Consider the following 26,362-nt stretch of genomic DNA (forward strand, 5'->3'; position numbering starts at 1 on the left):
TTTTTGTATGTACTTTTAGATAGTAAAGAAAATAAGTTAAGACTGCACTTGATACTTTTTTAATTTATTATAATTTTACTAAAAGATTTTAAGTTTAATTTTTTGGCGGGAAATAAGAACATTTTGTATTTTATTCACAGTTATATTTTTGTAATGCATTATTTGTTTGGTCCTCCAAATAAATCTTCAATATCCAACGTATAGCTAGCCATTAAAAGTAAACATTATTAAGTCGCTCAAACAATTAAAAGTGATATTTTAAGACGATTCGGCTTTGCTTGAATGTGAAGCCTATCATAGTGTAAGAAAAAACTATATATTATACATTTAAAATTCTTTAATTAAATAAAACCTTTTGGACGATCTAACCTTTTAACTGTAATATTATCTTTGAGGTGTGATTTTGTTTTTGGTTTTCTTACTATTTTATAAATTAAAACATAAGTTTAGGATAATTGCTTATGACATTGCTCAGAGGCAGGCAAAGATACTACTGCACACATAAATGGAATCTAAACGCGTATCCTCACACGTCTGATCTCGCTCTCATTGCCGGCGTGTAACCATGCCTGCCAGGCATGTGAGTAGCGAACATGCCCTGCAAATGTTAGTTGCGGGTTCTGGGATGCAACGATAACTGCCCCTGTTTGCAGACTTCCCGCTTTACACGCCTGTACTGCGAGTAGCTGCGCTTCCTCGCGCTTACTCGCCTGCTTGCTTCGGCGATCCGAGAGTTTTGTTGCTGTTGCTGTTGCTCTGCTGTTTGCTGGAGTGACTTTGAAGATTCAGCCGCAGCCACTTTTTTGGTGAGTGCAAACGGTCCATCGTCAAGATGAAGACGAGGAACTCAAAGACTGCCATTGTCAACTGGTTAATTTCCCAGTCGACGGAATTCTATGCAGAGGTGTTAAAAAAAATTTGTTCAGAGTTATGGAAAGTTCTTAGAACTGAATAGTAATAATGGGGAAACATAACGTGTATAAAATATATAATTTAAACTAAATCTGTTATTATAAAATTTCTCTCACGTGTTTATCTTTTTAATGAACACACGGACCTTATTTTTAAGGAACAACTCTCGCAAGTATGTATGTGTGTATATATATACATGCATATAGAGAGAAAATATTTATAGACACGATAAGTGCACAAATAACTTTCTAACAGTTAAATTAATTATAGTGTTATGAAAATGTTTGGTTGAAATCTTGTATAAATGTTATAAAACTGAAAAATTGGTATAAATTCCATTATATGACAAATATCTCAAACGTTTCAACGTAACTCGTAGAAGTAATAACAAAACTTAGGCCTAAAAAAAATGTTGATATGTCCAAACATAAATACCAGGGGCGATGAAAACAATGTTTGGAGACAAACTAAATTCATATTTCCATTGGTACGTACACCGTCAAATCCGTTCCGATAGTTTGCAAATGTTATAATTTTTGTTTAAAACTTTTGTCTGAAAACATTTTTTATTAGTCGAACCATGGCTGCAAGGGTTTGAAAAAGGGTAGTATTGAATTATATAAAGTCATAATTTCCATACCATATACACTTTGAAATACTTTCTTGTTTATTGAAAACCTTTAAAAAAATTTTACAAAATTCGTATGCAATTATTTTTCGTATGAAAAAACATTACTGAAATAGGAAGAAAAAAACATTTATTGACGGACAACAAAATTCACAACTCCTAAAGTATGCCCAATATTAATTTCATTGTAATAGTTTTTAATTAACTTTCCCAGAGCATATTTCATAATGTCAATTTAGGTTATTGAGACACGTATTGGTTTATTACATTTTATGCACTGAAACGGTATTCTTTGAGCACTATTCGAGCATTCACATCTTTCATGCAGACTTGCATTTTAAGTTGTGATGAATAATGGATTACAGTTTTGGCACTGTTTCAATGAATGTTCGTTTTTCTTTGAAGTTTCAAATGTTGCTGGCGATACTTCAGCCGATGGAACAGCACCTGTCATTGCTCCTCTGCAGGTGGTATCGGGATCTCTGACTCCATCAACGTTGCGGCCATTGTGGTCTCCGCTGCTGATGGTAAACTGACCATCAAGGTCAACATTGTAACAGCAACTAAATTTAACGAAAATTACAGAAGAGATCCGATCCGCAATGCACCGCGGTCAAAGGTGGACTGAGGAACCTCTCATTTGGAACTTGCCTATATACCCATGGATGCTGCTATAATACGTGAGTCAAAACAATGACTTTATATAAAAATTAATTTTTTATTAGGTTAAAATGCAGGTAACCTAAAACTATATAAAAAGAAGCACACCAACTTCAAGTTTCAATCATTATTTTTTAAAAATTACACAAATACATATAAGGTTAAGGCATTAAGCATTTCCGTAAGCAAAGTCTTTAACGCTGCACGAACTGCCACGTCGAATGTGTGTGCTGTCTCGTCGACTCCGGTTCAACTGGTTCGTCAATTCCGGTTGCGACTGGTTCGCAGGTCTCGGGCTCAGGAACACAAGTATCCGACTGGTCATATTCTTGGGTAGCGACTTTTTCTTTGAGACATGGATGACTTTTGCGACCACGGCTGCGACTTATATATGCCTCGGTGCTTGGTAGACACGATAACTGACAGAATTACGACAAGACGCAAATCGCTTGGGCATTGAAGGTCGCAAAAGTTTGAAACAAGTCCCAGTTTGGTGTTGCACGTACAGACGCGGTGACTACCACGTCGATGCGGGCTGGAAGCATTTTGTGTGGTCTCATGTGTTAGCCGGCACAGTTTCCAGGTTCGCACAATATAGTAGCTGCTGAGTCGGTTCGAAGGACACAGGTAGGTGTGAAAACCACCAGTGCTGAGCGCCTCCATCACAGGTTTATATATATGTACGCAGATACCCGGCATCCCAGTTGCTGTACTCGACACTGCTGAAGCTAGGTCTAACGCTTACGTACACGTTTGCGGGATGAAACGTAAACATCTTCTTTCAAGTTTTGATGACAACTGAAGCCACGAACTATTGCACGCCTTTTATATATTGTTACGAACGCGAGATACCAGATCGCGATATCAGGTGCGGAGCTAGCTGGCAGCCCTGCGCGTAACACGTGGCCGCCACTGACGTAAGACATGCCATGGGTGCCTGGCCGGATTACAAGGGTCATCGCTACCGCCTTCCCCCTCCGCTCATCGGGCATCGTCCTGGCACGGCGCCGTTATCCGTCGCTGAACGGCCCTGGGAATTCCGCGGGCCACGGCGTGAGTGAGTGACGAAGTTATTCTTGACACTTCAGGCGTCGGGTCTGTGCGGGATGACGCGACTACCCCCAGCTACGCTCGTCATTTCTAGAAGGGCGCTAGAGACTATTTTAGCTGGGACGCCGGCCTCCGAGACAATTTGGGAGCGCGTGAGTTCTTGGGGCGAGTAGAGTCCCGCGGCAGTTTTGGTAGCGAGAGTGCCCCAAGTGCAACGAAGAGTTCGGCGACGGAGTTTGGCGACGGAGTTCCACGAGAAGTGTAGCCCAGTGAAATGTGCAGTCTGTAAGAACTTGACCGACACTGAGTGACTTAAGAATAAACATTTTTAAGAAGAAGTAATTGGTGATTAGGCAATTTTAAGCAATATTTATACAAATATAAGTAATCAATATAACTGTTTAATAAAACTTATTTTGGACTATTCCTTACGAACACAGTTCTTCCCCACATTATTACTAAACCTTAATAATATGCAGGCTCCTACTTATATTACGAGTGACATTTCTACATTAGCTACGAGTTTGCATAGGCACATACTCTTTCAAACTTGTCGTGTGGCTGCAAACCATACATTTCACTAAGTTTGCCAAGTGAAGGACAGCCGTAGTCAGTCTGCAGTTAGACTATTTCAACTGGTGCTTCACACAACACGCACAGCCATTTCTTCTGATCAGGTCCGGCGACATAAATGAGACAATGCGGATTTTGCAGTAGACAATCAACTAGAGGGTATTTAACTTGGTGTAATTTAATTTCACACTCATGCCACTTTAGGTCATGGTAGTATTTACATAGCCATTCGTTTGACAATTTACTTTTATCGTTCATTTATTTCCAGAATATGGAGGGCGGAAGGTGCGGGTTCGAGTCTTGTCGTCGTCCTTGCAGGTAACGCTAATATCCTTGCGCACGAATACATTTTGGCTATATAAACCTTGCAGGTTGCAGTACATCTTGCCGCTGGCAAAGCTCGGTCGTAACTAAATTAATATCGCAAACAAAACTGTATTTATGACAGAATTTTCAAAGGATGTTTCGGCAAATATACGATGCAAGCCGATCGTAAAATATCAGACAAAATGCACGAGTTCTTGGTGGAATATATATATCCTCATATATATCATTATCCTACACTAGATTATGTTTACATTTTTCCCATCACTGTGTTTCAAAACATCAAAAAACATTAACGGAGCCTTGTACTTGAAACTGTCGGGACTCAGTATCGGTGACTGTCCGCGACCATAGTATGCTTGCGGAAACATGGCATACATTTGATATACGAGAAAAAATCGTCAATTTTCAAAGTCCATTTTCATATCAACTAACAAGTAGCTTTCGCTGTTTAAAATATTTTCACATCATGTATTTGGCATTTATCGAATACAGAGCAGTTCACTCCTGCATTGAGCTGTCTTCCAGCCTGAAGACCGAAGATAATGTATCTTGGTTTTTTCCATAGCGAAGCTGGAAATTACTGAAAAATTGATACGCTGACATTGAGGCAAACCAGGATAAGATTCCAGGCTCCAAGATCGGAATGGTACGTCAAATGTTCTTGCCATTTTCAATGCTGCTCTTCAGAATCTTGATACGTTCAACCGTGCTCACTTCGTTTTGTGGTAGCATCGATAAAATAGAGTGTTAGCGTAACAATCTGTAGGTCTTCTGCATCTGCGACAATTGCGTTTATTGTGAGTGTTGGCTAGAAGCAGTTCAATCTCTTGTTTCAAATAACGATTATATGATTGTAGTCTTGAACGAATCCAAGAAGCATGTACAGAGGAACACAAACTTCGAACTTTCCTTCAGCTTAAAATTGAAGCTTATATTTATTCTCAAGGGCTCAGCCGGCCATCTTTGCAGCAGACAGTTAGTTTAGCGTGAGCTAAGGTAAATTTTCATTGCATATTTCATGCCTACATCTCTTTTCTGGTCTACCTCGATGTCATTGAGTACATATGTAATGAGCTCGATTAGGTGAAGAATACTGTTGTAGGTTATTGTTATCAGTTTCAGATGCATGCCATCTGCCGTTGTCAGTATGCTTCATATGTAGAAATGACTGCGAAGGTAAAGCACAGATATTCAGTTGTTGTACAGGAATTATTAGTTACGAATGTAGAGCGTATTACCCGAGCACGAAAGTCTGGTACTTGTGAAGTTCCATTTTCGTAATGTCATCAATAATTACCGTGTCTTCCATGTTTAGAATTTCGTCTTCAATATTTATTCGGCACTTGTTCAATACTAAGGACACACTTTACGCTGTCATGTGTTAATGCACCGATGTCTGATAGAGAACAGGTCTTTTGCATGCTAATGCGACATCTTTTATAACTATTCGGTGTCAGAAACTTTATGCCCATCACTTCAAGTGTAGATGAAGTTTTATGTCTTCTTTACTATATTTCACCAAGCATCATCTCTGGTCAACGATTCTGACGATGACTTAGTATGCGTTCTTAACGATGACTCGAATGTAAATTATACTTTGCTGCAATTCAATCAATTTACAAATAACAAAAATTCGTATAGTATGTTTTTAAGTCTTCTATTCAGATATGTTCCACTTGCCAAATTTCAGTTTATTCGTACGGCATTCACGGGCAACGGGTTTACTGCACGCGTAGATTCGTACGTTATTCGGCATTTTACAACTTTGTTTCAAATCCTAGCATCTTACCTATGGTTCCAGGTTTCGTTAAGTCATAATTTCCACTTAATGTAAAAAACCTTTTTTTATTATTTTTGGATTTCCACACAGTTGTGTCTACATCCTGTGGTAACTTTTGCTTGATATAATTTGCAAAGTTATTAATTTCGTAGAAGTCAACATGTAACTGTATATATTGAGCTGTCTCAGGAATCAGATCTTGATTTTTCTTCATCAATATTCGGTATGGCATTATACGTTACAAAATCTGCGAGTCAAATACACCTTTCACCATCTAAATCCAGAGGCGGTAAATGGACTGCCCGCATATCTGATGCGTGACCTGTCAATGTAAGTGTTATCGACATAGAGTTAATTTAGTTAAAAAGCGACCAAAATTTAATTGGTTAGGCAAATGTTTTCTTTCGTATTTGAAGCAGCTCTTTGTCCCACACAAGTACTGTCGTAGTTCTGGCGGAAGTCTCAAATTACTGAATTTATCTTAGTACCTACTCGGCCTTTTTTTTAGACTTTATGTATGCTACCCAGTGCGTGCCATGACCTGTCAACGCATCTAAATTATTAATGGCCCAATCACGAGTCTTTTGTCTGCTAGGTAAATAATCTCGCATGAATACTCCTCTGAAATTTGGTATTTTCAGTTTGGGAGAATACATTATAAAATATATTTTGGTGACCAAATGTTTCAGCAAAGAACTGAAATTTTTTTTTCACTTTTTTTTTATGCCTTGACCTAATTTGTGAGGCTACAACTAGAGTCCACTGCTTTTTTTTACCCATTGCAATGATATTTATGCTGGCATTATGTCTTTGTGCTTTCTTTAACTGCTTGCAATCGTTCTTGGAAGTGTTGACTGCCCGCACTATACCGGTCGTTGCACCGATGATGTCACCTTGAGCACCCAAAGCAGGGAAAGGCAAAGGAATAAATCCTCGAATAATCTTCTTCCGAGATTGTGTATTTTTTGCTTGGCTTCTTGCATGCCTGCTCCAGTCTTGCGATTGGTCCTGCGGAATCTGGCTTGACGAACTCCCATTCCTAATTTATTCTTGGTCTTCTTAATTTATGAAACACACCACAGAGCGATTTTTTCTCCTAGTCCTGTGTTTGACAAAATATTTATGGATTTGTCTTCCTGTGCCAATATCCTGTCGGCTCGGTGTCTTGATTCCATATATGTGCTGAGGAAAGATACAATATCGCGAGCTAGTCCTTCGGATAGTTTCGTTCCTGGAGCACAGAACCTGTAGCCAGGAATGTGTAGCTCGAAAGGCAAATATTCACCGAGTTTACCAGTACTGCACCGATGTGTTTTTTGTTCTTACCTCTTCGAGTTATTACGCGCAACTGAGTCGAAAGCTTAAATGTGATTGCTTTATACAATTTTGCCAGTACAATGCAATTCTTCAAGCAAGAAGTATGATTCCCTTGTGCGCATCACACGAGACGTTGAAGCCAGTGCACGCGAATCGCGACATTGCTCGTTATTGCCTTCTACTGTACGATGCATAATAACAGGCCCATCTGACTGTGGGAAATCTTGCGTTCTACTGAGTTTTCTGGAAGAACCAAATGGTCTTAGGTTCGAAAATGTGTACTTGTATTTGAAGTCTCTGCAAAGTATAAGGGACTGGTTACGATTACATGATCGGTGGGTGGCTTGGAGTATTTACCATTTAGCAATAATGCATATGTTGTGTCTTCAAGCAAACGAAACCCATATTCTGAGTTTGTTTTCAACGACGTCGTGTGCGAGAAACAAGAAATGATACAAGAGTACATTTCCATGGGCAGACATCCCATGCATTTACTTGTGTCAGATGTACAGTCGTATACTTTAAACATCTCCTACCAGAGAATGCGAATATCATAGTACTTTTATGCATGGATGAACATGATTTACGTCACGCTTACACCGATCACGTCAACACCGAATTGACTTTCCAGGGATTCAAAGACATGTGCTTCATGTGCTGAAAAAATGAGCATGGATTCCTATTTAAAGTCAAAGACAGGCCTCAATATAAGGACAGGAACAAAAATAATTTGATCAATTTATCGTCAAACATGAGTCATAGAATTATGAAATACCGTCGTAGCAGTCGCTCTACTGAACTGCACAATGTCCCCGAGTCGCACGACGCTGATATCCGGAAATACGTATCGCTACTTGCTCAAAAAGTAGAAAGTGTGGAAAATTTATTTCTATAGTACCGGCTACATATCGGCAAGCACGTGGACAACTCGGATTCTCGTAATCGTGACACGATGGAAGCATCAAACGCCCAAAGATGTGTCCATTTGTTGAGGGCATTTAAAAGTAGCCTGGATGCATCACTCGATGCTTGACAACGAAAACAGCTCTTGCTAACCAGAGGGAAAAAGTTTTGTGGACGAATGGAAAGTATAAAAGGACATTTTGCAATATGTTTTTAGCCAATACAAATTCAAAAGTAGTCAGTGACCTTCATCGTGCTATGCAGTCTGTTCGTGAAAAATATTGTATGCAAGAAGAACCAGACTTGCAAATGAAATCGAAAGTGTAGTTATATTTATTCCTAGTACTAGTCGTCTCCAGAAGGGTATTGCGAGTACAGAGCGAATTCAACTGAAAAAAATTACGGAAATGCAGACACCAAGTTAATGCAATGGTCAGGCCATACCTGGGATATTTCAAGAGTCGCAATAACGACGTGATATATGGATTGCAGATAAAACATAATAAGTGGTTCTTGGTGCTAAAGAAATAGACCTTTTACCAGGAAATATTGTATATCTTATAGAGTACAAAACATATGGGACTCTAGGTCTGAATGAATTGCTGTTTCGCAGGCAACCTAAAGGCTATTTTCACGAAGATTTGCAAGAGTACAAGAAACTTATAGAACTAAAACATGCATATTTTTAAAATGAATATCCGGAAAACAGCATGTATAAAGATGAAGATCATAAAAAAATCTACAATTTCGCTGACCTCTTCAGTGATCTAGCGTAGCAGTACACGGTGAAAGTTTAAGAAAGCTAGGAAGTGGTCGGAACATTGTCCATGTGTATTGGAACGACCCCAATGCATTAGTTGATCGTCTTAGATTACTACGTGCTTTGCTTAGTGCAACAAAATATTCGCACATCAACTGAATAGTATCCATACTCGATTAACTGAGTTAATCTGGCTTCATAAAATGAGTCAAACTGGAATCTCACATGAAATTCATGCTCCTGCAAGACAAAAATGTCTTCGTCGCAGAGACGTAGTTTGCGGACTTGATGATTTATTCCAAGCTTACCTTGCTTAGATGATAATACATTCCCGAATGAATAGAGGTTTCGTGAAAAATTTGACGGTAATCGATGTGCATAGCAAGTTCGCTTGTGTCAGACCTGTGAAATCGAAGAATGCAACTGATGTAACCAAGACTATAAGAGACATTTTGCATGATGGACGTATTCCGTGACACCGGCAAACGGATCTCGGCCAAGAATTCTTCAATGCGAACTTCAAGGTTTTGACGAAGAAATATGGCATTTAACACTACTCTACATTTTGTAATGTCAAATCCTCCACTGTCGAAAGGCTTAACAGAACATTGCTCACAAAGATGTAACGATAGTACATGGCTAACAGAAATTACAAGTGACTTGATATCTTGCCAAAACTAGTAAGCGAATACAATTACTCTGTGAATAGTTCCACGAAAATTAAGCCTAAAGATGTAAATGATGATCACAATCTTTAAACAGTGTTTTCCAACACAAAGAAGAAAGATCCACGAAAGAGTATAGCTATCATTGGTGATATTGTGCGAATCTCCAAGCAGAAAGGCATCTTCGAGAAAGGTTATACTGTGGATTGGAGTTCCGAACTTTTCCCTGTGACGCATATTCGTGAATTAGAGCCTAGGACCTATTACCTCAAAGAGTTAGACCGCAAGCCTTTTCTTTGCGACTTCTATGCCAAAGAGATTCAGCCTATGCTGTTTCCGATACGTACTTGGTTGTGAAGATTCTCAAACATAGAAATGAACTATCATACATCAAGAAGTTGGGCTTCCCACCTTGATTTAATTTGTGTGTAGCCTATGCAGAAATTGGGAAATGCTAAAGACTTTAGTAACTTGCTTGCTTGTTTTGTAGTAGTGAAGAATTTATGTAACATTTTTTTTGTTTGTAAAAGAACTCGGGGTGTTTTATTTCTTGAACCTGTCATTTTCTGTTATTTTTTAATAAATTATCTTTTTTGCATTGAGCAATGACCGAACAAACTAATTAATAAGATTTTTGTTGGTGATTTTTGAATTTTCTCCCGAATGCCTAGATAAATAATTAAAAATTTCCAAGATAGTGGTCATCATCTCATTGTCGCTTACTGTAGGTTGGTAGATGATTGATTGAAACCTCTTTAAGGACACTCTACCATATTTATTTAAAGTAATATTTTTTATAATATAAATTTTTTTGCAGCGATCAATTACTGAACCAATTACAGGAATGAATCAGTAAATTAATGAATGATAGTTTAATGAATTTTGGAATTTTTCCCGATCTTCTAGCTAAATAATTATAGCATTTAAAGTTGTGGTCAAAACGACCGACAAGATGGCGGGCGCCCTGGCAATAAATGATTACTGCACTCTCGCAGATAAAAATTATACAAATATGGCGGTAGTGCACTCTTGCAGACGACCTGATACTAGTTCTCCTTCTAACAAGTACTGAAAATAAAGATGGCTGCCTCCAGCAGACCAAAACAAGATGGTGGATATTATGACATAATACAAGTTGGCTGCCTCCAGCAGATGAAAACCAGATGGTGGCTATTATGTCATAATCCAAGATAGTTGCCTCCAGCAGCCGAAAACAAAATGGCGGACATGTCACATTAATTTATGTAATATATACATTGGCATAAGTGGTGGGATGTCAGTTTGTCAGTGACCTCCGTGGAGGAAGGATCTGTCGCAATTATTTTGCCCTCACTGTTTTTTGAACCGAGGAAGTCATGAGGTGAGTATGATTTGATTGATATTTTATTATAACTTTATGAGTTAAATTATTATAATTTTGAACAATTTTTCCATAAAAATCGGCTAATAATTATGGATGTTCAAAATGATGGCTGTAAGTAAAATTGCAATCTTGACATTATAATTAAAAATTATAGAAAGTTCTAGATAACAAAATGGCGGAAAACAAAATGGCAGTATAGAAGATAATGGAATCCAAGATGGTGGATCCAAGATGACAGATCCAAGATGTCCACCGGTGTCAAGGTCAATTTCCAGTGTCAATGTCAAGGTCATCCCGTATGGACGCCATGATGTCAGAATCCAAGATGGTGGCCAGCACCACCGACACCACACCCTGATCATTGGGCTCGGACATAATATTATATACTACTTGTTTTAAAATATATTAGCTTTATATTATTGACAGGTATTTTTTAATAAAAAATATTGTTTTATTTTTTACATGTAACCATGTCTTGTTGCTTTTAATAAATACATTTTTCTTTCTCACATTAAGAAAACAAGTGACTTACTATAGTCGTTATAAGAGAAAAGCTGAGATTCTCAAAAAAATCTCTTTTTCTGTTTTATAGATACTCTTCTATAAATTTCTAGTAAGAAATACAGTTAAGTGGATGATCACCATGGACGGTAGTTGAAAAAGATTAATTCTAAAGCACTTGGGCGTATCTGCGTATCTGCCATACCCACGGGCCGGATTAGTCATGATAGCCGACTGCGTGTGGCGGCATTAACATGTGTGTATATATATATATATATTTATTCTTTCGTGAACATCGGGGTACGTCCTGAGCGTATTTATTTTTCAAATTATTTACTTAAGTAGAAAAATTATTCTGGATTAAATATATTTTGTAGTCTTAAAAAGTCACCAATAATATTGGCACAAAATTTATAACTTATTACGTTTTGATCCTTGCAATACAACATTGATAACCGCACACGAAAAAATTAATAGGCCTAAACTTATTTTGATGATCAATAAACTGCCTGGTTTCATACATCAATGTACTATGCCTTATAAAGCCGATTGAGGCTACTTCTTATTAAATTACTTAATTTCATGTTAACTTTTTATTTTAAGAAATTGTTATCAATACTTTTTGTTAATTGACAAAATGTTTAATTCAAGTCCATAGTTTTTTTTATTTAAAATATGTGGACATGAAATATATTTTTTTGTTTTAATATAAAAATATATTATAAACACAGACAAAATAATTAATAAGGAATATGAAAATAAAGTTTATACAGATACATATAAAAAGGTTTATGTATGTTTTTTGCATTATAAGTTGTTTGTCTTTTTATACAAATACTGATTTTATTTTTTTAATGTAGTGAAATTTTGCACACTACCTTCAAAACGAGAGGAATGTCACTGTATACATAAGATTTTTGTAACAATTTACAGCACTTAAAAGCGAAATCTAGGTTATTCTGGATTAATTTTTTCCAAATTGATGAATAATATAAAATTAAAATTACTGTCTGAAACTGTTTCGAAAAAAAATTAAATATGAGATTTGAAAAATACTACCTCTTTTCCTTTTCCCAACAGTAAGTGAATTTTTAATACCTATTGATTAAATTTTCTACACTTGATCAAAGTTACTGTCTACAATTGATTAAGAAAAACGACAAAAATTATTCTCCACATAAATTTAATAAAACTATTGATATCCCTTTTCCACCCCTTTAAAGCTGAATTTTATATCTTCTTGGTGAAATTTACACACTTATAAAATTTATCTACATCTTATATTAACAGTAAGGAACATGAACCGTCCACATAAGATTCTAAATATCACTTTACCCATCCATTATGCCTACCCTTTGAAAATGAAATTTCGTTAATTCTTCATGAAATTTTAACAATTTATATTAACTAGCATATAAGAAAAATATTACTCTTTATAACTTAATTAAATAAACTCACCAACCTCATCAAACAGTAGGTACCAAAATTTTCTAAAATGAAACATGTTTTACAATTAATATAAAATTTCTTAAGAACTTGTAAATATCTAGTAATAGATTAAATATTTATATAAATATAACTAACTCCATATCCGTGTGCTAAAATAATATATATTTTTAAGTTATGTCAATAAAATGCGTATAATTTTTACCTAAGAGTTTAAAATAAGAAAACTGTAGCCCCTATACAACACGAAAAAAGTATAAATTCTAACATACACACGCAAGAATACGCAAATATTTCTTTTATTTATTGTTAACGGAAATATGTGTTTAAAGGCTCAATCAATTTTTATTTTGGAATTTTTAATCGCAAAGTTTGAAGTTTTTGAATGTGTAAGGTGAGGAAGAGTACGGTGCGACTCAGGGTGCGTCATGCCACGGCTCGCTGCAAACGAGCTGGCCGCAGCTCCGGCAGCCTTTGCTCGCAGGTTATCGCCCAGCCCCGCGCCTCTCCGCCTTTACGTAACGATGATGCATGCGCGGTAGTGCAGTGGCGGTACATTACCTCGCAGCCACCTCCCGCCGCCGTGTGCCTTCGGCCCGAGAACCCAGCTGTAAGCTTCCGCTACACTATTACAATTACCCGGCGCACGCCGGCTGCGCAGATAATGTAGTGCCTGGGTGCCCTCCCTCCGCCTGGCATTCTTTAGAAGCCCTCGAGGCACGCGCAGCGCCTCTGGCGGACAGTGCGGACAATCTCCGTCGAATAGTCTCCGAGAAACCTCGTCTTTTGCTCACTTTTGAATTGCGCATTTTTTCATCTTTCTTGCTATAGGTACAATGCATGTTTTTGTGGACCAGATCACCATTTTCTTAGCAGTTATTTCAACTTTGGCGAACAAATAACGAAGAAAGTGTCCTTGTTCGGGAAAATTATATTATTATATACTGCTGTGATTAGATAGTAAGTGAATATTTTTATTTGTACTTTTTTTCAAGATAAGATGTAATCAGCTGTAATAAATTATATTTTATATGTTACTGAGTTGATATTTCAATTATTAATTTAAAAGTACAAACCTAATTTTTTACCAACATAGCATTTAAACAAATTTATTTGAGGGGAACGCCAACGTCATTGATAACGTTATATATATATATATATATATATATATATATATATATATATATATATATATATATGAACCTTGGTGCAGTCACCGCCTGAATCTCGTAGCAGATGACAGACAATACATCTCCCGACAGTACACCCGAAATATAATTCTAGCACATGCTGACGGTAATTTTTTTTTTTGTGATTCGCTGATTTTGATTTAGGAAAATGTGCGTAAGTATTCTCTGTGTTCTCCTGATTATTCCTGCAAATATTGTGTTGTTATCTGCAAGTGCTACTGGCCGTTAATTGCTTGTCTTCTGTTGGTTTTCTCTGTGTACTCCTGGTTATTCCTGCCGAGACTTCTGCTGATATTCTCCGAGTGTGTTCGGTTATTCCTGATAAACCATTCTGAATATAATTTATTTTCGTAATGAGACAAGCAATTTTTTTTTTTAGAGTTTCGCTTACTTAGAGCATTCCTGTTCAGCTCTTATAATATATCTTTATCAGGCGGACTTAAAGGGAAAAATGTATTACTCAGAAGATTACTATTCCTTGAGACAGCTGAGAAACGCTATAATGAAAGAATAACTTCCTTCTCCTTGATGTCTAGCGAAGCCCTCCTCTTGACATCGTGAGTGAGCATCCCGCATACCACCTAATAATATTAATAATAATAATAATAATATTTACCTAAACCGAATATGTGACGACATCTGTTGGCAAGAATCGGGATTACTTGCAACAAGTACTTTTGCATTATATAAATAAACTCTCGCTGCTGAATAGAGCTGTTGTTTCCAGTTGTAGTCTTGTAGACTCGTAGCCTCGTAGCCTTTTGATCCCGTAACTTTGTAGCAAAATGTTTTTGGAGCTGTTGGAGCCGGGTGTATGGCGTTTGTCCTAATATATTTTGTCCTTAAGCATTTGTCCTTAAGTGTTTATCCTAACAACTAGGTCAAACTATTTTAGAACAAACCATAATAGGACAAACGCTTTTAGGAAAAAGCTTTTATTACAAATGGCTTTAGGTCAAACGAAATTAGTACAAACGATGTTATAAGGTCAACAAATTGTTATGCTCAGTTTTAGGACAAGCAACTTTAGGACAAACGACTTTATTTGTTTGAAAAAAAATATTGACCAGCAAAGTTATAATTTCCAGTTTTAGATACATTTCAAATTAATATTACCTATTGTAGCCGTTACCATAGTACAACTTCCAGAAAATTTTTAATATATAATTTTTTCTGTTTTATGGTCCATAGACCCCAAAATAATCAACTCAAATGTTTATATACATATCACATTTTCATTGTCACTACCACTGCCGTAACTTTTCACTAAATACTTCCAATCTTACTCATAAAAAATAATATTGGTAAATCTCATTTGAGTTCGTTAATGGGCAAGATTCGACAAAAGGGGTTGAATTGGGGAATGTTTTTCGAGAACCAGAAAAATCACTATAGCTCTCATAATATGAACCTATTATAACTTTAAGGAATAATACCAATAATGTTATCTAAATACATTTTTGATTCCACCAACCATAATTGCAAGGTGTGGAAAAAAACAAGGGTTAGAGGAAAAAATTAAAAACTCCATTAGTAAGAACACTATCGAATCCATTCCGAATATATGTCAATTGTAAAATTTTGTCCGAATTAATTTTTCATTGCCGCAAAGATATAAATATAACAGGATTAAGATTAAAAAATCATGATTCCCATACCAAGTAAACTATTAAATTCGAGCTTATTTATTTTTAAATTTTTAAATATTATCTACTACTTTCATCCGAAACAAATCAACAATTACAGCAACGGGTGGAAAACAAATTGGTTCAAATTTTTTGTATGTCATAAAAGTATTATCAAAAACATTTATAAATGATTTTTTTAAACAACCAACCATTTCTACCAACGGTGGGTTAAACAGGGGTTAACAAAAAAATTCATGAATCCCTTATTTGGTTTTATCTAAACAATTGCTAGTAAATGCTAAACAATTATCTAATTTTTTGGTCTGAAACCATTTTTTATCAGACGAGCTATTATTGCAAAGGGTTGAAAAGCCAAGTGGTTAAAATTTAAAAAAAATAATAATAAATGTCCGTACCATGTCTACTATTGAATATATTCTAATTTATTTTAATGTCTTAATTTTTTTCTAAAACTTTTGTCTAATGTAAAAATGTTTATGTAACCAACCATTACTGCAAGGGGTGGAAATAAAAATATTGAAAAAATTTATATTTAGTAGTTATGCTATCAAAACTGTTAAAAATAATTGTAAAAATCATAAACATTATCTAAAACCTTTGGCTGAAACAATTTTTGATGAGATGAACTATAGCAGTAGCAGTAGTTATAATTAAAATATTCATACTTCTTGACTACCAAATTTGTTCGAATTTTATTTTTAACCATGTTAATATCATTTTAAGCCTTGGTTCTAACCCAATCTTTATACACCCACGTATAAGTTCAAAGGATAAAAATATCGTTTGAAAGACAAACAGTTCACTGCTACATTAGTAGGCATAAAATAAAAAATAAAAACATTCTAAGCTAATCAATGGTGGATGTATTGAGTTTAAAACATTCGAAACATTTTCTCTGCATGAAATATAAAAATGTTATATCGATCATTTTTGAATATTGGCTATTGTATAACAAATATGATTCTATGTTCATTAAGTTATTTAAATGTTCCAAAAGTTTATAGAAGTTTCCAGAATAAGTAGGTACTTCGAAATCTACCTACGCCTGTAGGCTTTACCAAAAGAGATTTTTCTTTGTTGCGGAAAGCAAACGTTGTTTGATCCACCTACAAATTATTTTCAAAATTTATGTTATAGTTATTTGATCATAAATTTTTTAACTGCAAATATCATATAATTTTCTACTTCTCACACTGGGTGTGTGGGGCGACACTCTATGGCCCGGGGCAGAGAACAACTTTGTTCTCTGTTACGCTCTCAATTTCTTTCCTTTTGTTGGTAGGAATGATCAATTTTTATAGTTATTTAAGCCCGTGGCTTGGAGCTCTGCATGATCCCTAACCACGAGGCCTGCTTTTAAGACCTTGACAGTGCTGTTTGCTGCTCGCCCTGCACGAGTGTAATGGCAGGTCATCTAAGCTGTGGGGTGTGTCAGCTGTTATGGACACTTGGATATCTACGAGTGATAGTAGAGGAAGTAATGAAGTAGTCTGGAAATAACTGATTCAAATGTGAAGTTTTTGCTAGGTGGTAGAGACAACCACGCTTAAACGTTTTAAAAAATTACTGCCGTAGATATTGAAAGTCACACCAAGATAATGTAATTAACTCCTAGATGGGTTGACGGTAGTTCATTCTAATAATTCATGTAAACGCAGATTTTACTGACAATAACCGACAATAACTTAAAGCCTACAAACATTTATTAAAAAATTTCATGAAATTAAATGAAATAAAAGTAAAATATGCATCGTTGAATATAAGAAATAAATTTTTTTATCTCGAATAGGGAATTTAAAGTTTAATTACGGAACTTAAAATACGGTTTATATTAACTAAGGAGCCTATCGTAAAATAACATCTATGTAAATAAATGTTTTTTTCTCATTTTTTCAGCTAAAAGACGATACCTTTATAAAGAGTCTAGCGTAATTTTGAATTCATACACTAAATTTCAATTATTATAATAAATATGTCGCTTCGTATTAAGTATTTATTCTATTTATTGACTTAATGGTGAAGTTAAATATATTAGCCTCCACTTACACTTATCCACAGTACTAAACAAGTACACAAAAATCATACTAATGAATTTATAATACTAATCCAACCCATCATAAAAGCTTGAGAAACAAAATTAAGAAATTTTTCACTACTAACGAACATGAGCAAACATAAGTAATTTACATTAAAAATTAAAAGTACTTAAGACAGTAATACAACATTTATGTGGTTATAAACATAGAGCGATTATGTGGTTACATACACATAAACGGCTGAGGTTGAGAAATCATTGGAGACATTGAACGACGTATTTCGCAACCTCACGTTGGATCTTTGAGAGTGTTTCTGAGCCTGGCAACTCTGCAGGGAGCCTGTTCCAGGCGCGCACGGCAGAGACAGTGAAGGAGTCCGAATAGTGCTGCGTCTTGTGGGCGGAGATACAAAGTTTGAGGTCCGATTTCGAGCGTGTATTAAAACTGAGCGTATCACTTAACTAGACCAGTCAGTTTTTAATCTAGGCTGGAACTTACAAAAAAATTTAAACTAGTTTTAAACGATTTAAAATCCATCTTTCATGAAGTCTACATAGACAACAGAGCTAGTCATAATACTCAGACAGATGATCTCTAGACTTCAAGGTAAAAATCAACCTTAAACATGTAATCTAGATAATTTGTAGATGCCGGATTTTCCAAATTACTATCCACCAAATCACAATAGTCAATATTGGGCGGTATGAGAGACTCCACTCAAGCCACCTTTGCACGAAACGGATGTAAATGTTTTTGTCGGTGAATCGAGAGTAATACAGAGAAAACACAACTTTTCATCGCTACCACCGAACCGAAGTCGTCAACATGGTGGACTCACGTGTTGCAGCATAAACATAAATATTGTTACATGCGTGCTAGGAGATAAGGTCGCGACGCTTGCCAGGTACCTGAGCGGGCCTTCCAGCGAGAGTCTGGCCAGCGACCCCCAACTAGGAATGCAAACGATACATCGATGTTTTCAAAACATCGATGCATCGTTCATGAAACATCGATGTTAGCATCGATGTTTTGAAGAGCGATACATCACCGATGCATCGACGAAAAAGTCGCAAAACATGGACATCGTTCCTTATTAAAATAACTCTAGTTTGTTATAATATTTTGGCTATCATTTCATGAATATTTATGGAATATATAAAAAACATTACGGTATTAAATTTAGTTTTTAATACTGGCAAAAAATTATAAGGATACCAACCAAACTGGTTTAGCATTTACAACATTTATTTATACTTAAAAATGTAAGTTTTTTAAGTATCGATAAATTTAAAAAAAAGGGTTTCTTCAACACTAAATGTCGTATCACAATGGTTTTTGGGTATAAAGATCTCTCATGATATGTACTATTTACAATAAATTCGTGAAATGATAACTAAAAACATAAAAAATAAGGGTAATTTTGTTTTAAGTAAGCCTGTGTCTTAAGGCTGCAGTCTGCCCGGGCACACATATGGTGCGCAGAGCTTCAGGAAAAACTACGTCATTTGAAAACTACTCAAGATGTTTACGAAAAGCATTTAAGTGTTCACTGAATGCCAAAAGGTACTTTTGAATTCGGATTAAGTTTTTAAATTGTGTTTTTAGTAGAGTGAAAATGGCTAAAAGCGTGTTTCGGAGTAATTTGTAGGCATAAAACAACCGATACAGAATCTTGAGACCACTTAAGGGCAGTGCAGTACACCTTTATCTTCATTTCTCCGCTATATAATGTTACGGTCACTGTCAACTTTCACAGCTATCTTGTGGATATTGTGGTCAGGAACCTGTAGTAGGTATGGTTTTTGGCTACATACTATATTTTAAATCATGTCGGCATGTTTTTCCTGATATTTAAAAACATCGGTTAAAACAACGATGTATCGGTTGCCAGAACGATGATTTTTGACATCGATGCTTTTTCGTTTGAACATCGATGTTCGTGATATCGATGTTTTTAAGAGCGATGTTGCATCCAAACCCCCAACCCCCAGCCGCGCGAAATTGGCGCTGACGTCACATGCCATGCATGCCCCACCGGATTACAAGGGTCTGGCCAACCACCGCCCTCCGCTCCCCACTCAACTTCTCGCCACACGGACACTTTTAGTGGCCCTGGAATTCTGCTGTCCAGAGGATGCCACCGTGCTGGGAGAACATGACTTGGGGCCACTCTCGATGTTTCGGGCGTCGGGTCGGCCCGGAATCACGCGACTCGTCACAGCCACTCTCGTCCGTTCCAATGATGCCAGGGTATATAAGCAGCGAACCGGCTCTCGCGGCAGTCCCGAGAGTTCCGAGAGTTCCGCGAGAGAAGGGAAGTGTGACATGGGCGAAGAGGCTGAGAGAACCCCTGAGAGCGGCGCGACGAGGAGCAACGGGACCGTGAGAGTGCGACTGAGTGGCGCGAGACTGTGTGTGAGGACAGGCGGGTGGTAAGGGGTGAATCACTGTCAAGCCTAGCTCCAGTGAGGAGTGTGGGCTGTGGAACTTGACAGACATTAAGTAAATTGCGAATAAACATTTTTAAGTGTGAGTGATTGGTGATAATTTAATTTTAATTACATTAATTTATTAGTTATGTAAATATTAGTAATTAATATAACTGTAATAAAACTTAATTGGGCTATCCCTTACGAATGCAGTTCTCCTTAACATTTTGGTGTCATAAGTAGGATACTCTAATTTATATATTTAGTGTATAGTTTTTTTAACTAAAATATAAATATAAAACATTTTTACAAATTAAGTCAATATAGAATTTCCTTAGTTTAGGAATATAGTCAGTTTTGAATGTAGAAGTAGTCAAATTAGTGAGAGTTTTTATTAGAGGAGAAGGTTAGCTCGTAGGGTAAATTACAGTGTAGATAGTAATGAGACAGTAGTGATGGCCTGGTAGTGTACGTGGACACGAAAGATGGCAGCCGACTAACTTAAAAACAAAATGGCTTTCTTGGCCGAGATGCAGAGGACTGGCTTCACGTTCTAAGAAGACTGTAGGAATCGATAAATTATAGTAGTTTTATTTATGGTACTTATCGAATTCATTTAAAAATACTTTTATTTGTAATTTTTTTTAACTGTCACTTCAAAGTTAAATAAATGTGAATGTATTTTTTTAACTATAATTATATATTTTTGCTTAGGTCAAGGTTCGAATGTATCATCCGGATCAGTCAGTAAATGAAATGTTTAGTTTATTGATGATTTTTGGAATTTTTTCCGAATTTCTAGGTAAATAAATTCGAATTTCCTAGATGGTGACCAAGAAGGCATCAGTTGCATTATTGCGGCTGGTAGACAAGGAATTTAAGTAGTTTTTTGAATTTTTAACCATGTTTTATTCAATAAGTATGTTTGTTGTATAAAATATTTTTTTGCAGCGAGCAACCTTCGAACCAAAGTCAGGAGTCAATTGAATCATTCGGAGGCTGGTAGATGAGGAATTTATAACATTTAAAATGTTTTTTACCATAGTTTATTAAATAAATAATTTTAAACTGGAATTACAATTTTGGCACCTAGCAGGGATCGAAAAAAAATGCAAATCAATGGAGCCAATAAAAATTTTAAAAAGCGAAATTTTTGATGAATTATGTAGTTTTTTTTTTAATTTATAGCTTAATAATTACTGATTTTCAATAACTGTGGATTCCAAAATGGCGGATGTGGAGTCGATTGATTTTTTTTTCCTAACCTAACTAAAACTAAATGTATTTGGAGGGGTCCGGGTTAGGGAGGGACCTAGGTGCGTCTCAGGCCGAAGCCTATACGCCTAGTCATGCTGGGATTAGCCATGCAAGGAGAGGGTCGCATGCATCATGTGCTAGGAGGGGATTGGTTAGCCATGGCAGCGATTGGCGCCATGACTAACTCCCCTCACTCTTAAATCTAGACTATAACTAGAGATAGGTTTGGCCCAGGTAAAACCTGCATAGACACAGGGAAAACCCTGGGCACATTCATGCGGGATGCAAATTGGCATGCATTACGTGTAGGAATTTACAGGAGATAGAGGATGGTCTGGATGAAGTGTTGGACAGAGTAGAAAAGAGTATACCATGCGGGGGTTGGGCACTTGGACTCGTGGTCCGCTTTTCTAGTTGTCCAGTACTGGATTTAGTGACCAGGGACGCAAGCGCCCCTGGTGGTGAGTGGTTGCACTGACCACTCACTCCGCCACCAGTCAGCACCTAAAAAATTAAGAAACTAAAAGAGAAAAAAGATAAATGACTTACAAACTAGGCATTTCGTTACGAAATATGCAAACACCCAACTCAGGGATGGACGTGCAGTGCTTAAGATTAAACTAAAATAAGAACTAAAAATATATTTTTTTAATTTTTTTTATTTTTATTTTTAGTTTTTTTATTATTATTTTATAAATATATATTTTTGATGACTATTACTTAGTATCTAGGACTTATTACTAATTTACAAATCTCTAATATCTACTACTATACTACTAGTTAAATATAGAGGAACTGTCGGTGTATAAAGTTACAGGTGAATTAAGTCAAGACCTATTCGCATTCTGGCATTTGTTGCAAGCTTATAATTCAAAATCCCATGTCTGTCAGAAACACAACCGGCACTGGAGGTGAAGCCTGCCAGGCGGGCCATGCCCATCGGACATAGGGAGTCAGCCCTAACAGCACAGGCAGTGGAACTCCTGGGAGCCAAACCTACACCTGCGTGCTTCGGACCATTTTGAATTAGCTAATTATTCATTAATGTCTATAATTTAAGTTTCAACTCGCGGGAGACTGATTGGCCGATCGCTCAGCCAGCCACAGCACACTACGGAGGTCTGTGAGCCAAGATTGAATTTGGCATTTTATATTTTCCACGCAACTCTGGATCTTGTTCGCCCAGTGATGAAATATATGGGTTTCTGCTTATGGCACATTTATCATAGAATTTTTGCGCAGTTCGGAAATAATAATGTTTTAAAAGTTCGTGTTTGAGCTCTCTGTGCATAGCCCTTACGGGGCAATACACAGGCGCATCTGTCGCAATACGAATACTCTTATTCTGAATTCTCTGTAGCTTTATTTGTGGAGTCGTTATATACATACAGCGACGTAAACGTCCGAACATTGTCGATTCCTCACGATTGTTATGCCACAACTGAGTAAGCCACCAAACTATAAAAAGTACATCGGGCCCCTAGCCCCTATTTTACAATACTGTCAAATATTGTCACTTCCACCATCTTGACCGCCATATTTAAAAACCAATAATAATTTAGTTAGAAATTAAAAATAATCAAAATCATATAAACCCCTAATAATATATTTATATATTCGATTGATATATTTCCTTGTTTCATTCTTTGATCGATGGAAAAAGATTTTTTTTTGATAAATATTTATTTCATTAAAATTACTTCAATTAAAGGTTTTACTATGAATTCTAGGTTTCCGTTGTGAGAAATAAATTGATACATTTACAAGCATTATCTATTTGGTCGATTCTACCCTACTACCTGAATACATGCAAGAGTTATGAATCAAATACACTTTAAAACTGAATTTAATTTAATGGACTAATACTCAGCTGCAATCGGATAACTGAAGACAAGGTCCTACCTGATTCCAGGCTGACGTAGTCTCCCTCTTGCCAACAGAGTTTCTCGATACGTTGTTCAACAGTCTTTTCTACGTCATGTGACAGGCAAAGAGCGGCATTAATGGTCTTGAAAGCACACTTTTTACACTTTGTTCACGAAAAAACATGGTTCACCATACACGCAGTCCAAACACAAGTTATATTTTAAAGATCTATGCTTTACTGTGTCATCTGTAAGATAATTGATTATGTTCTGCTTGTTATCGCCCAGTAAAGTACAAATGTTTTGAATAACTAAGGGTATTCGAACAATAAAATTTCCAGGAAAAGTGGATGTACGTAGGTACAATACATTATCATTTACCCGTAATGCACCGAGCATAGTCTTAGGTTTTCATTCATGACCAGGCATCAACACAATCGGTTGCTGAACACCTGCTTGTGTCCTTGTACGTATATGAGACTCCAACCTTAACTGAGGAGTCGAAATGTCTGCAGTTAGTTCCACAGTAGACACACGAACTCCATCTTTAAAGTTTTTTTTTGCATGTCTTCTCAAATTATCATTTAGAGTTAACCAAACGTGGAAATTATCCCAATGAAACTTTGCATGAGAAGGATCCCTCACTGATAAGCTCCTCTAGTGTCTTCGTGCATTGTGGAAAAAATACGAAAGACATATCACATTAGCTGCAAGGATGGCTTTTGCTTGTCAACGATCTTTTCAGAATCAGGGCCTTTGCATGTTTTCAAGTGTATTTTAACTAATAATTTCTTGCAAATTGCTTGCAACATTATTTAAAGCCAAAAGTTTTGCAAGAAAGATTCTTAGCACATTCTCTCTTCACGTGTCGACTAGCACAAATGTTGTTGGAGAAAATATTTCTACATTGGTGGCATCAGTGCTCAGAAGAAGCTGCTGTACCTCCAGTAGTCATTGTTGATTAAGTTCACCATAGTCGAACTAGTTGGTTATGCAGGTGACATATTTTTTCCTTAGCTGTATTCTCTGTACCCGTTAAAGTCTCCTTTAGTGTCATCGGTGACGATGCTACACCTTCACTCGGGATCAGCGCCAGCATCGCGGTCGCTGCCACCAAGGTCCCCAAAGTGATCGAGTTCTGCGTTAAATATGGTAAATACACCATCGAGTTTACAATAATAGACGTTTACTAGTATTTTATGTAAGACTATATAACTAGACGATCCTTACACCACCGTAGCCAGAAACAAATTAAGTACCACCAAGATATGGGCCATGCCTATTTACTCGCGGTTGCTGATGTAATATTTAAATCAAAACAATACACATTTTCAGTTATACATATGTCAAAACAACAAACTTTTTAATAATATTATTGGATGTAATAATTTTACTGTGTATAAATTTAAGTTTACCCAATCAGATTCGAATATGGGTACAAGGATACAAGGCTACAAAACTACATGTCGACAAAGCTAAGTGGTACAACAAACCATAAATAATTTTAAAAACATTTCATTAAACTTCAACTTAGCAGTTTTTTCTAAATATAGAACCAAAACATCACTAGAATGTGTATTTTACGCTTACTACAAGACGAAGACATTTTGAATCATTAAATATTAAGTCCTGAATACTGAATTGACTACGCAAATTCAACGAAAATGACACGCACTTGCACGAACATTTAACTCGGTAGGATACGATCAGTTCTTAGAATCATAAGGTTACGATCACAATAAATTATAGGATACGTTCAGTAAGTTATGATTAGTAGTAAATATCGCAGGACACGATAGTGTGTACATAGAAAAACTACTTTTCTCTCTAACTCTGACTTAATTTCGCTATGCATCTATAATAAGTGCTAATTGCGAGATCAACATGTAGTATTGAAATAGTTATGAACTGAACAATATTTAAATTAATAATGTTAACTTTAATGTAGTAAAAATGAAATTTCTAAGAGTGTAATCATCTATTATAATTGTTGTCAGCCAATATATTAATTGAATAATGCATTTTAATCATGATGTATAAATAGTGTTGACATTGAACTATCTTTTCATATAATTTACCATGAAAATAAAGGTTCTATACAATTATTGGTTCAGTTACACTATCAAAACTCATAAAAAAAGAATATCTAAAATTGGTTTCATTCATAGGGCATTATTTCAATTGCAGAGAAAAAATAGTCATCAATGTCAAATATTTTTGCAAATACTTGCAAAAACACATGCAAATAAAGATTTAACTTTTATGTATCAATATTGAAATCAATATAATATGAATGAATTTTTTTAATTATTCAATTATTAGCTAAGGATTGAGACCAGAAACTCTTATAATAATCTCAATAAACCACTGAGTAAGTAATAAACATGACAAAAATGTATTTACCAATAAAAAAAGTTTTAAAAACTGTAACCCGACTACGCAAAAAAACACTAAAGGGTAAGAAACAAGGAAGGTGCTGTTTGATATCATCGTCTTATTAAGTAAAACAAGTAATTTGATATGTTAGATATTCCTATTTATTTAGTTCTATTGAAATACTCTGTCACTTCCACATTAATAACATTATAATTACATTCAAATTCCGTAGTCATGCGTTGTCAACTGCAAAAAGCAAGTATTTTAATTTGATACACAAGCAAGCTTTTTAGTTTAAAATACAAGAATGGTAAATTTAATTTTAATTTTATTATATCAAACTGATAGAAGATTTTAATTATAAAAATTGATCTTTCTTAATAAGACTATAATAGTAATCAACACCTTACTTGTTTCTTACCTTTTGGTGTTTTTCCCGTAGTCGGGTTACAGTTTAAAAAAAAAAAAAAACATTTCTGTAGTTGACACCGCACGACTACGGCATTTGAATTAATTTAAATGTTATTAATGTGGAAGTGACAGAGGATTTCAATAGAACTAAATATATAGGAATATCGAACATATCAAATGACGTTTTACTCAATAAGACGATGATATCCAACAGCACCTACCTTGTTTCATAACTTTTAGTGTTTTTTTCTGTAGTCGAGTTAC

General features: G+C 35.9%; 2 protein-coding genes across 8 annotated transcripts in view; one reads left to right on the plus strand and one right to left on the minus strand.

The window, feature by feature from the left end:
- LOC134531646 (RNA polymerase-associated protein LEO1-like) overlaps positions 1-26,362 on the minus strand; it is a 241,029-nt gene that overhangs the window by 172,393 nt on the left and 42,274 nt on the right. The window lies entirely within an intron of this gene.
- Positions 1-26,362, plus strand: part of LOC134531644 (uncharacterized) — a 784,236-nt gene that overhangs the window by 11,558 nt on the left and 746,316 nt on the right. For 4 of the 7 annotated variants that reach the window (XR_010075054.1, XR_010075053.1, XR_010075052.1 and 1 more), the window contains exons 2-3: positions 654-806; positions 2,008-2,220. The exons of 1 other annotated variant lie outside the window; for it this stretch is intronic. The gene's annotated coding sequence lies outside the window, so the exon portion shown is untranslated. Of the gene's footprint in view, positions 1-653; positions 807-2,007; positions 4,142-26,362 lie in introns of all 7 variants that reach the window. 2 more of the 7 variants (XM_063367408.1, XM_063367410.1) reach the window with 2 other exon arrangements.

This window comes from Bacillus rossius, chromosome 5 (genome assembly GCF_032445375.1).
Source record: "Bacillus rossius redtenbacheri isolate Brsri chromosome 5, Brsri_v3, whole genome shotgun sequence".
NCBI lineage: Eukaryota > Metazoa > Arthropoda > Insecta > Phasmatodea > Bacillidae > Bacillus > Bacillus rossius.